This window comes from Triticum aestivum, chromosome 4D, assembly GCF_018294505.1.
Source record: "Triticum aestivum cultivar Chinese Spring chromosome 4D, IWGSC CS RefSeq v2.1, whole genome shotgun sequence".
Lineage (NCBI taxonomy): Eukaryota > Viridiplantae > Streptophyta > Magnoliopsida > Poales > Poaceae > Triticum > Triticum aestivum.
In genome coordinates this window covers 2,395,221-2,407,623 of record NC_057805.1, presented here as the reverse complement: position 1 = coordinate 2,407,623, position 12,403 = coordinate 2,395,221, and positions in this window count along the sequence as shown.

Sequence of the window (12,403 nt, the reverse complement as noted above, 5' to 3'; positions counted from 1 at the left end):
ACCGACGGCAGGAGCCCCGGTAGATGAACAAAATGTCTGGGCCACTAAGGATGATGATCACAACTTAGTCCAGTGCCTCATGCTAGCTTGCATGAGTCCAGAGCTTCAAAAACGTTTTGAATTCCATAAACCCCGTGATATGATCCGGGAATTGGATGCTCTGTACAAGGAAACCGCAAAGTCTGAACAATTTGATATCATGAAGGCTTTGATGGAATGCAAGATGGCTGAGGGTAGTTCAGTTGGCGAACACGTGGTCAAAATGATTGGCTATGCTGAAAGGCTTAAAACCCTGGAATTTCCACTTCCACCTGGCCATATGATGGACATGTTGCTTTCTTCACCCCCCCCCCGTCTTACGACGGTTTTTTCATGAACTACAACATGAGTGGGATGGAGAAGACACCGGAAGAGGTGCTCGCCATGCTGAAAACTGCGGAAGGAGGACTGCGGAAAAATCGCAAGCAAGTGTTGCTTGTGAATAAAACCGCCAGTTTCAAAAATAAAGGCAAGCCAAAGAAGGGCAAGGGCGCCGGTAAGACCGGCTCCCAAATCAACTCTAAGGGCGGAGCCAAGAGTGAAACTGAGTGCTTCTACTGGAAGGGCACAGGACACTGGAAGAGAAACTACAAGAAGTATCTGGAAGATAAGAAGTCCGGGAAAACTGGAAAAGGTATAACTGTTGTTTTGCTTGCTAGCGAAAATTCTAAGTCTTGGGTATTTGATACCGGATCAGTTGCTCACATTTGAAACTCGATACAGGGGCTTCAGAAGGTGCGCAGGCTGGCAAAGAATGAAGTCGTGATGCGTGTCGAGAACGGCGCTGGGATCGCCGCTCAATCCGTCGGCATTATGCCTCTACGTCTCCCTTCAGGATTTATTTTGGAACTAAGTAACTGTTATTTTGTTCCGGCATTGTGTAGAAACATTATCTCCGGATCATGTTTAGTACGCGAGGGGTATTCGTACAAGTCTAAGAACAATGGTTGTTCACTTTATTGTAAAGATATGTTTTATGGATTTGCACCCATTGTTGGGGGCCTTTTCATTCTAAATCTTGAATGTGAAAATGATGTCTTTAACGTGAATACTAAACGCCTTAAGAAGGCTGATACCACCACCACATTCATGTGGCACTGTCGGCTTGGCCACATCGGAAAGAAACGCATGAAAAGACTACATAAAGATGGAGTTTTACCGCCTTTTGATTTTGAATCATTTGACACATGTGAAGCTTGCCTGATGGGGAAAATGAGCAAGACGCCGTTCACGGGTCATCCTGAACGGGCGAGTGAATTGTTGGAGATAATACATAGTGATGTATATGGTCCAATGAGCACAGTCGCACGCGGTGGGTATTTCTACTTCGTGACTTTTACTGATGACTTGAGTAGGTATGGATATATCTACTTAATGAAACATAAGTCGGAAACTTTTGAAAAGTTCAAAGAATTTCAGAATGAGGTAGAAAATCATCGTAACAAAAGGATTAAGTTTCTGCGGTCTGATAGCGGAGGCGAATATCTTAGTCACGAGTTTGGCCAACATCTGAGTGACCATGGAATCGTTTCACAGCTTACGCCTCCCGGAACTCCGCAGAGAAATGGAGTATCGGAACGACGTAACCGAACCTTGTTGGACATGGTAAGGTCGATGATGTCTCTTACAAATCTTCCGATATCTTTTTGGAGTCACGCACTGGAAACTGCTGCTCACACACTTAACAGAGCACCGTCTAAGTCAGTTGAGACGACACCGTAATGCATGCCATTCAACTAAGTGTTATAACGTGGCAATGGCGGCGGAGACATCCGATCTTTCTTCTTGGCTTGGGGTGCGTCATGGGCGGCGCACGCCTCATCTCCTTTGATGGCGGTGGCAGATCGAAACACAGGGAGCAGATCAGGGTGGAGATCTCCTCGACCTTTTGTGGGGAAGTAGGTGTGAGGGAGGGCGCCATGGTGAAGGTGAGGTGGGCATCATCCGTCTTAAAAAGAGAGGGCTCAAGTGAGAAATGTCTTTTATGACAGAAAACCGAGCGACAAGGGGAGGGTGTGTCATTGGATGGGGGTTTTGTGTTGGGACTTCATGAGAAAACATGGCGGATAGTTCGGACAATCACATTTCTCCTCCACATATGGGCTCGATTTGTGGAACTCGGACTGCCCAGACGGTTGGAGTTTTAGGAGCCCGTTGGGCGCTCGTTTGATGTCCAAACAAGCCCAGACGTATGAGGAGAAATGAGCTTCAACTTTGGAGACAACATTAATCTTTTGTTTAATTCATATATATATATATATATATATATATATATATATATATATATATATATATATATATATATATATATATATATATATATATATATGCATTGTAGCCCGTAGCCATAGCAACGCATGGTCGATGATGCAGGGTATTTGGAGTAAGTATCATGTATCAATATTTAATCTGGGATGTACATTATTATTATTCTTACCATCCAATTGTTAGGAAGGAATGGGTCCGTAGCTCGACACCTGATCGAATGGGCTTATGTCTTAAGAAACTTGAGTGCATACTTAACATGGAGCAGCCTATGGATAATGATTGCTTCAACACCGCCGTGCGTATACTGGCATGTGACGACGGAGTATTGTTCACGGACCCTCCTATACATGACATGGATCTAAGATTTTGTGTAAGTTATCGTAACTCTTCATTCTATGTGGCATTAGTATCAGCATGTTGAAGCAATATTTATTTGTTTATTAGTCCATGATGCTAGAGGCAACACGAGGTCAGAAGGAAACTATCCATATGTTGGCAACATTATTTGATAGCTGGCCTGGGATGGACAACAACATCTCATCGGGCAACATGGTAAGTAAGTATTTTTCCTATTGTTATCATGATTTATTGTTGTTTCTAATAGCTCCACGTGTAGATTTATCTTCCCTATGCATCCATTGGCCGATACATCTTGTACGTCATCGACAAAGAGGCATGTCGTCTATATATTATGGACCCTATTCAAACATCACAATCGTGAGAGGATAAAAATTTGAGGCATGCACTGAAATTAAAAAGTTTTGCAAGGGATTTCAAAGAAGCACTCGAAATAAAACTGCCTGGTTGGAATTCTGATATATCTAAATGGCAACGTTTATTTCCGTTTGGTATTCCAACGAGTATAGATGGGTAATGAATTCATAATAAAAACATTTATTTTTGTTATCACTATATTCTTTATATTATTAATTTAAAAATTGCAGGGATGTGTCTGGCTATTTTGTTTTTAATTTTATGCTCTGGTGGAACGGTAAAGAATTGGCCAAGCCGGTTTGCGCAATGAGTTTTGTCTGTTGCATGTTCTAAGACCTTCGGCGGGAAATTTTCATTCTAACTACATATATTGTTTGTGCAGGACGGGTATGAGTTGAGGAAGCAGTTTTTTATTATACTTGCTAAAACATCGTGGGAATTAAGCTAAAGGCAACTTTTCTGATAGTGTGGAAGAATTTCTTAAGCGCATCATCTAGATATTGATAGTTTTGTAATAGATGTTAAGGTCGAACATCGCTCAGTTTGTTACATGGACATGTCGTTATTTTGTCTTTTTGTTATCATTTTACATTGCAAAAACGGAGGAAGTACTTAAATAATTGTGTTTCTGTTATATTGTTTGTATGTGTGATATTTAACATGTAACTCGTGCAAACTATTTCAAGAGCCCGTGGCAACGCACGGGCAGTCTACTAGTTTCCCAAACATGGCAATGAGGTTGCATGCATGTAATTCTGGAAAGCGGCTTGATTTCTATGAATTATACTGTTATTTTAGCAAAAATGAGATCAAGCATTGGATCGAATCTGAACACTCTAGACTTTAGAATAGATGTCAACGGGTTCAAGAAATCCTGCATAATATGTGTGACAGTCACCTACTGCAATGTCCACAAGAAAGAAACAAGTTTTCGACCAATGGCAGTGTTTAGGAGTTAGGAACCCTTTTGTTATTCGGGAGCATTTAAGTCCTTGTATATATTCTAGATTATTTTTTGCAAGTCCTTACAGGAAATGTACTATTTCCATGGAAAAATTGTTGGTGTACAATTCGTGTTGCCAGGAGGCATTTATTTAAGGTCTTACCATTTTTTCACTGGATGAAAAGGAGTGCACACCATTAACTACACTTTATTATCTGCTCTATTTAAAATAGCATCATAACATGATAAATACACCAATAAATGCTAATTGAAGATCAAGTGTGACCCCATATATAATGGACCAAGTCAAGCTGTCATAAGACAGTTAAGGGAGGCAAGATCCTAAGCGGGTTAGCTAGTCAAGGCTTGGTACATGTATGCATGATCAATGATGAAACTGTAGGCCTTATATGTGAACGTTGTTACAACAATTTGTTGAGATTCAGTATGTACATAGTAGTACTCTCGGTTTGTGAGGCATTAGGAATACGAAATCATGGAGGAAATTCATAAAATGTAGATCCTGAAAAAAATTCTGCAATGATCATTGGATTGAGCCAAAGCCACTAGCCCTAGTCTACACTATCCTGCTGTCCTTACGCAACACACTCAAAATGCCCTCGTAGGAAATGTTTTCTAGTCTTGAAATTGAGCAAGGTCCTCGTAAATGGCTAACCTTGATAGCTACAAATTAGAATAGCTTTCCTTGCCATCTTTGTTGCAGTGTTTCACTCTGTCTGAGTCTCAAGATGTTACATCACTCCCAAATATGTACCAACGCTGTAGTATGCAAACCTATCTCCCCATCTTTGTAGTTGTCAGTTGGGACATAGGTGCTAGTCAGATAAATGGTTAACAGTATACAAGCGAAAACATTTCAAGCTAATAAGATTGGAAATGCAGTAATGCTCTATATAATCACATGTGGCACAGCTCACACATCCGGGGGTGGCCGGGATCGGGGGAGACGAAGTCAACACTACCTATCCATGGGTAACCATAGCAGAGGATCGCAAGGACAAATGGAAGTCGTATCTTTGACCCAAAAAGGCCGTCCAATCCGCGGACTTGTGCGACTTCTTCAAATCTAGGCTGGCGTGGTAGGTGGTATCATGTGTTCATGACCAATTACGCAATTGTTTTTTGTTTCTTCAGCTTCTTTCTTTCTTTCTTTCTTTCTTCCTTTCTTTTGGGAGAATGTAAATCTCTAAACTTCATTTGATTGTCTGGTTGCTATTGTGGTTGGCCAAATCGTCCACACAAGAGCAGAACCTGAATAGTGCAGCAGTTTCAGAACCTTGAAGAAAACTAACCTCACTGCACAGAACCTGTGAAAACAGGCTTGTTCCCCACTATATTGATATACCAACCACACGGAACAACTGCTAGGGCGAACAACACATCAAGCCGAAAGGTAAAACAAGAAGAACAAAACAGAAACAAATGCCAACGACGGCAGCTCATCGACATGCGGATGACCCGCCACCGCTGCGCTGCACAGTAACAAACGGTGCAACGTTTCAGAGCCCTGAACATGGTCAAAAGAAATACCATGCAGAGCATACGGAATCTTTGCTCACGTATATAGTGGAGGTTTTAAGCAGCAGCTACCAGCTAGCTAGTGTACGGAAGCTTTGCTCACGCATATAGTGGAGAGTACGGAGATATACATGCAGAGCGTACGGAAGCTTTGCTCACGTATAGTGGAGGCTTGAAGCAGCAGCTACCAGCTAGCTGGCTCTCACCACATACACGTGAGGCTTGTATGAACAAGTCCTGTGTTCTTACTGTACTATTCAGGCACCGGGTAAAACAGAGCGTACCAAAGAAGGGGCAATTCTTCTCTCTTTTCCAGACCTTAGATTCCTCCGTGGGTCTTTTTTTCCCTAATGGTAAAATTCTACTTCTCATAATCATGTAGGCTCCAAATCAGTATAGAAGTAGCAATAGCTCAATAATCTGCTTAAGGTTCCAGTTTGTTCATGACCATCCGACGACACTTCAGAGACATACACACAACATAGATATTCACACCAACAGATCACATCTCTTTAGGATGTACTAGGTATCCCTTTCAACATTTAAAAAAAATCAGCCTACTAGACCCATCTCTAGTTCCATTTCCTGAGCACGACTACATGAGATAGTTGCCCACGGGGTCAGATGAAATGCAGGTCGAGGTACCTCCCTGTGACTGAATGGAATTTCGATGCCGACATATGCATTCAGAAAGAAAAGAACAAAGAAACTATCAAGATGGTGTTCCTTGCTTTCTTGACAGTTCTTTTAGCACATGGAGACTTTCGTTTGAATGCTCACGATATGACTACTCAGCTTTGTATGCTCTCATGAGCTCTTATGTATGAGGCTAAAAATCTATACACAAGATTCAGTGTGGTGCTCAATTATATATGTGGTCCTTGAAGTAGCTTGGCTCTAATTCAAACGTAATGACAGGAAACAAGTAACTTCACATTCATTTATTTTGGGTCATCTCTCTCTCATGTTGCACATTCACTTGATAACTACTCCAGCCGTATATGCGATTGGAGAGGTGGAGCGAAGCGAGGCTAGCTAGGTGGGTGAAAGAGGATGATGGAGAGCATAAAAAATCAGTTTTGCTTGGTTGTAAGACTAGTTCAGCAATCTAAAGTTTAGATGGGAGTGGGATGCATCTAGAATAAGAGGTCAACTATACAAAATTTCAAAGGATTCATTTCTTTAAAAAGTTTCCCTATTTCACCGAGCGCATCAAGCCCGTGTTGTCGGTGTTCTGGAGACGGGGTATCCAGACTTGCCTGTCTGCGGCCCATGGCGCGGCTCCACCAGCGGCCTGGTACGGCCCAGTAACTGCATCAACAGCTCAAGACCCTCGCGAGGGGCCAAGCCTAGCAAGGCGGACGACGACAAGACCTCCCTGGGGGGGGCGGCTTCTTCAAGCTGGCTCCCGAGGAGCGGAGATATCCATGCAAGATGCACCTTGCAAGGTTCACATGTCGTGAGCCATGACGACCAAGGCCAGGCGGGCGCCAGCAGGCGCAGTGTACCAGTTTCCCCTTCGGTGGTAAGGCCGCAAGCGCAGGCACAGAGTCCCGAGGAATCGAGTAAAGGTTTCTATATCGGTGCAACAAGACCAAGGACCACCAGGACGGAGGTCATCGCGGAGCCCACGGTGGCGTCACCACCAGAGGCCTTTGCAGGCGAAGACTACTTTTGTCAGGATAACTTGTACTAGTTGTCCCTCTTCAAATCTGGCCGTTATGGGATCCCTTCCCGCCAACATTTGGAAAGAGGACCAAGGCCACTATAAATAGGACTTAGCCACCAGCATGGAGGAGGGAGGAGATCAAGAGACAGAGAGATCCATTCCACCCATACCACCTCACCAGCTCATCGAGCTCAAGAACACGTCACCTCCTGAGGTTGTTCCACCACTGTACTAGTTCATCCTCAGCCCCTCGAGGCAATCCACCACAAGCTGGAGTAGGGTATTACACTGCAAGGTGGCCCGAAGCAGGATAAATCTCTATGTCCCCCGTGTGTTTGAGTTCATCTAGTTAGTTCGTTAGCCCGGCGAGTCGATCGGAGAGGAAGGCAAGTTCTTCGCACGCATCCCAGTGTTTGAACCTCATTTGGATCTGCGGAGCCCGAAATCCGACATTTGGCGTGCCACGTAGGGGTGCGTCGGAGCCTCTCTTCCGTCGACCGACTCGTCGCCGCTTCACCGCTTCCATGGCTGACGCCCGTTGCGCCCGAGCTGAGCGTCGGGCCGCCATCGCTGCTGCCGTCACCCAGACGGCGCCCGTCGGCGGGCCTCCCCGTCGGTCCCCGTCGCCTGCCGCCAATGCCGCCACCGGCCCAGCGGGGAACGAGCAGCAGGCTTCGTCTATGCACCCCTCTGTGCGGCGTGATGGATGCACGGCCACCCCTTCGCTGGCTCCGGCTGGCTCTTCTTCCACGCTCGTCACGGCCCGGCAAACGCGCAGGCCGCCCTGCTCGCGGCGCGCGAGCTCCTCCGCTACCGGCCGGTCGACGACTACTAAGAGGACTGGCTGGACCGCATCGCCGAGCTCGTCAACGCTGCCGGAGAAGCTCATGCATCGTCCCGTTCGCTGCTTCCCCCGCCGGCTCCTACGGGTGACATAGATCGCGGTGCGCCTCCTCCACCTCCCAAGAAAGATGTCGTCCCTCTGCCAAGACGTGAAGCTCCTCGGCGCAGTCCGCAGCGCGGGGCGCCACCCCACGGCGAGGAGAGCTGCTAGGAGGTGCAGCGGCCACAAGGAGAGAGGCGTGCGCTTCCGGCTCCACAGCGTCAAGACCGCACGCTGCCACAAGCGATGGCGCCCGAGCACCAGGACAAGGCTCCACCTCTGCGGCGAGCTCCGGTGACCTCTGCAGGCTGCCGAACGTTTGCCCCGGAGCTGCGTCGTGTTGTCTGGCCCGGAAAGTTCAAGCCGGACCTGCCTCCACGCTACGACGGCAACCCCGACCCCATTGAGTTCTTGCATCTCTATGAGCTGAGCATCGAGGCGGCCAACGGCGATGACAAGGTCATGGCGAACTGGTTTCCCATGGCCCTTAAGGACGGCTCGCGCTCGTGGCTCCTCAACTTCCCTGTTGGGTCAGTCTCCTCCTCGGACGAGATGAAGGAGGGCTTCATCGCCAACTTCCAAGGTACCCGCAATCGCACGCCAGCCGCAGGAGACCTACGCCGCATTAAGCAGTAGCCTGGGGAGACGCTGCAGAAGTACATCTCGGTGCCTCAAGATCCCAAGGTAACAGATGAAGCTATCATCTCGGCATTCAGCAACGGCGTTCGCGACGGCAGGATGAAGGAGGAGCTCGCCATCAATGAGGACCTGTGCACGGCGCTGGACATGTTCAGCATGGTGAACAAATGCGCAAGGGCCGAGGAAGGTCGCCTCTCCCTCCTGGAGCTCCCAGATGCCGACCTAGAAGACAAGAAAGCCAAGGCCAAGGACGTGAAGCGCAAGGGCCCAGCTGTGCTGGCTGCCGAGCCCGAGATGAAGCGCGGCTGTGACCAGCCGGAGTCATCCAAGAACGGCCGTCCGTTCTGCATCCTCCACAATGTGCACAACCACAACACCAGCGACTGCCACGAGCTAAGGGCCCTCCGCGACGGAGGCTTTGGCTGCCGCCCCGAGCGTGGAGACCAAGGGTACGGTCGTGGAGGAGGCCGAGGCAGAGGACGTTGGGACAATCGCGGTCCTCGCCAGCAGTGACGTGATAAGCCTCGCGAGGATCGCTGGCAAGTGCCGCCTCGCGAGGGCCACTGGTGAGATCAGCCTCGGGAGTATCGCCCTCAGGGCAATGCTGGCCTCCCTCCGCTGCCACCACCGCCAAGAAGAAACGACGACCACCACCAAGACGAGGGGGCTGGGGGCTTTCAGGAGCCCCGAGCCGTCGCCTGCATCCTCGGTGGTGCTCAGGCCCCAGCTTCTCATCGCATCTTCACGCAGTTTGCGCGTGAGGTGAACGCGGCCCTTCCCAAGCTCGAGGCAGCGCGCCCTCTCAAGTGGTCCAAGTACACCATCACCTTCAGCTCGTCCGACCAACTCAAGTGCACGTTAACAGCTGGCACCCTCCCGATGCTCTGCTCCCCCGTCATTAGCAATGTTATCGTCACCAAGACTCTCGTCGACGGAGGGGCTGGGCTCAATGTTCTCTCCGTCGAAATGTTCGACCGCCTTCAAGTGCCCTACGACCAGCTGCTGCCTACCAAGCCTTTCTCAGGAGTGACCGACGGCTCCACCACCCCGATAGGATAAATCCGCCACCCTGTCACCTTCGGCCAGCGTGACAACTACCACACCGAGCTCATCGACTTCGACGTCGCCCACATCCGGCTCCCATACAACGCCATCCTCGGGTACCCGGCCCTAGCCAAGTTCATGGCAGCAACACATCACAGCTACAACGTCCTCAAGATGCCAAGCGGCGGTGGCGTCATCACGGTCGCCTGTCACGAGAAGGACGAGGTGTGCTCCCTTGAACGCGCCTACCAGGCCGCTGCGGTCGAGGACCCAGACAACGAAGGCATCGCTCACCCTCCTGAGGCCGTCCCCAAGAAGAAAAAGCAGCTAATCAGCCGAGGTCCTCAAGAGGATGGGGCGGCTGGCGACTTGTCCTCAAGATCTGCACTCACCAACGGCGCGCCCTCCCACCTCGCATAGGGAGGTGCGCCCAGCGCCCCTCTTCGATTGGGCTCGGGGGCTCTCCTCTGGAGGGCCCCTGACCTAGCCGACCTCACGAGGGAGGCGTTCGGGCACCACGTGGAGGCGTGCTTCAGCGCACGTTTCCACCAGCATGGCGCACGATGCGAGCCGCCGGGCGCCCCGGACTTGATCACCCAGGCAATCAAGGAACTTCAGGAGGCCCTAGCAAGGCACGACGAACGTCGTCGCCCCCCCCCCCCCGCGCCCCCCGGTGCAGATGCCGCCTCTGACGAGGCCAGCAAGCTGCGCGTCTGCGTCAATATTACTTGAATCAACAGGGCCGCTTCCCAGAAACGCCTCTGGCCATCATGCGTCGGTCGCTGTGAAGGGCCGCCGCACAACTACGTTCGCATGCCTCTCGGCCTGCCGAACGCGGCTGCTACCTTCCAGCGCCACCTGCAGGGCCTCCTGGCGGCTCAGGAGGCCAGGCACCAGTCTGTCCTAGCGTAGATGGCGACGGTTCTTCGCGAGCCCCCTGAGCCCCCGGAGCCTCCCGAGGCTCAGGATCAAGGAAGCTCGTGAGGAGCAACTTCTTTAGCGCGCGTCTTCAGCTGCTCCAACATCTCTTCAGCAACGGTGCCAGGTGACATTTTCCAGTTTATTCAGTTGGGGCGCCCCTCCAGCCGCATTATCCCTAGATCGCATGGGCCTGTCCCTGCGACGTGTATCCTTCTGCATCTTAGATTCGCTCTGCTGGGGGTGTCCCTCGGGTTGCATCATCCCCTGGCCGCGTGGGTCTGTCCCTGTGGCATGTATCTTTCGCATCTATCAGAACTGGCTCTACTTTACCCGTGAGTTCATTATAGTCATTATATGCCTGCCCAGTGCTTCGTCACCATGAACGTCGTACGCCCTTACAAGACCGCTTGTGACCGCCTCGTGATTAAGAACAGTCACGGCGTTTGTGCTCGGGTCTGTCCCTGCAGCGTCGCTAAATCCAAGTGGCTCAGCTCTGGCTCGCGAGCCGGTTCCCGTGCACGTCACCTCCCATGGTCCTTGGTGCTTTGTTCTCGCACGAGCCAATCGGGGGCAGGTAAGTTAGGGAGCGCGACAGGGTGCCTCGTCACCACGAGAGCTGCTCGTCGGTTGTCTTTCTTCAGGATATTTGCAAGAGAAGACTAGGCACAGCGTCTGTGCTCAGTTCCGTCCCTGCAGCATCGACAAACCCAACGGCTGAGCTTTGTCTGGCTGGCCGGCCCTGTTCACGTCACCTCCTGGGGTTGTTGGTGTTTGGCCATCTCATGCGATAGCCTCAGGAGATTCCTTCGGCATAGGTTGTCTAACCATCTCGCAGGGTCATGACAAGTGTTCCGCATCAAATTCAGGCACAACCCGCCTTGAGGTAGGACCTCGTGAGTCCCGCGCTAGCTCACGAGTGCCCAGACACACCTCCTCTAGCCTTGCCGTGCAAGCCACGTGTCAGGGCGGGGCTGTACACGCCCCGGAGGCCGCCCTCAGAGGGAACAAGGGCGAGGGAATGCACTTACTGATCCGCGGTGATGTACTCCCTCGTCCTCTTCAAGAGCACGAGCTTCCTGGGTGCGAGGCTCGCCGCGCTCTCAGGGGCTGACTAACGTGCGGCGCTTGGATCTGCGGAAGCACCAGCAGGCGACGAGGCGAAGGCGTCACCCCGGGAAATCAACGCCGACCTGTTCTTCTTCGGGACCTCCAGCTTCAGCTCTTCGGAGGGGTGCCCCTGGACCTCGTCGTGACCCCGGCGGGACGCGACGGCTCCTTGACTGGGTGCTCGCCGGCGCCGTCATCAAAGAGGACTTGGAGGAGATCGGACTAGCGCAGGGGAGAGGTCTCCCCCATGTCCTCCTGGGTCGCCTCCAAGTCCTCCTCATCAGGGTCGGCGGAGGACACCGGCACATGATAGCTCGGAGACAGGGAAGGCACCAGAGGCACGAGCCCTCTCTCGTTGAAGATGGGGATGGCGTCAGCAATCCTCCCCCCGTCGGCGCGGCGATACAGCGCGAGATGGGAGTCTGGGGGCAGCCCTTATCCTTCCCAAGCAGGGTGCGCACGACCTTGCCAGCTCTTCCTTGGACAGGTCATCCGAGCGCAACCGGGGTTCGTCGTCTGCGCCCTTAAACGTCCAAAGGGGACGCGAGTGCGACTGGAGCGGAGCTAGGCATTGCGTCAGGAATTCCTTGACAATCATGGCCCCCGTCAGCTTCTCCGCCTTCGCGTCGTCAATCCT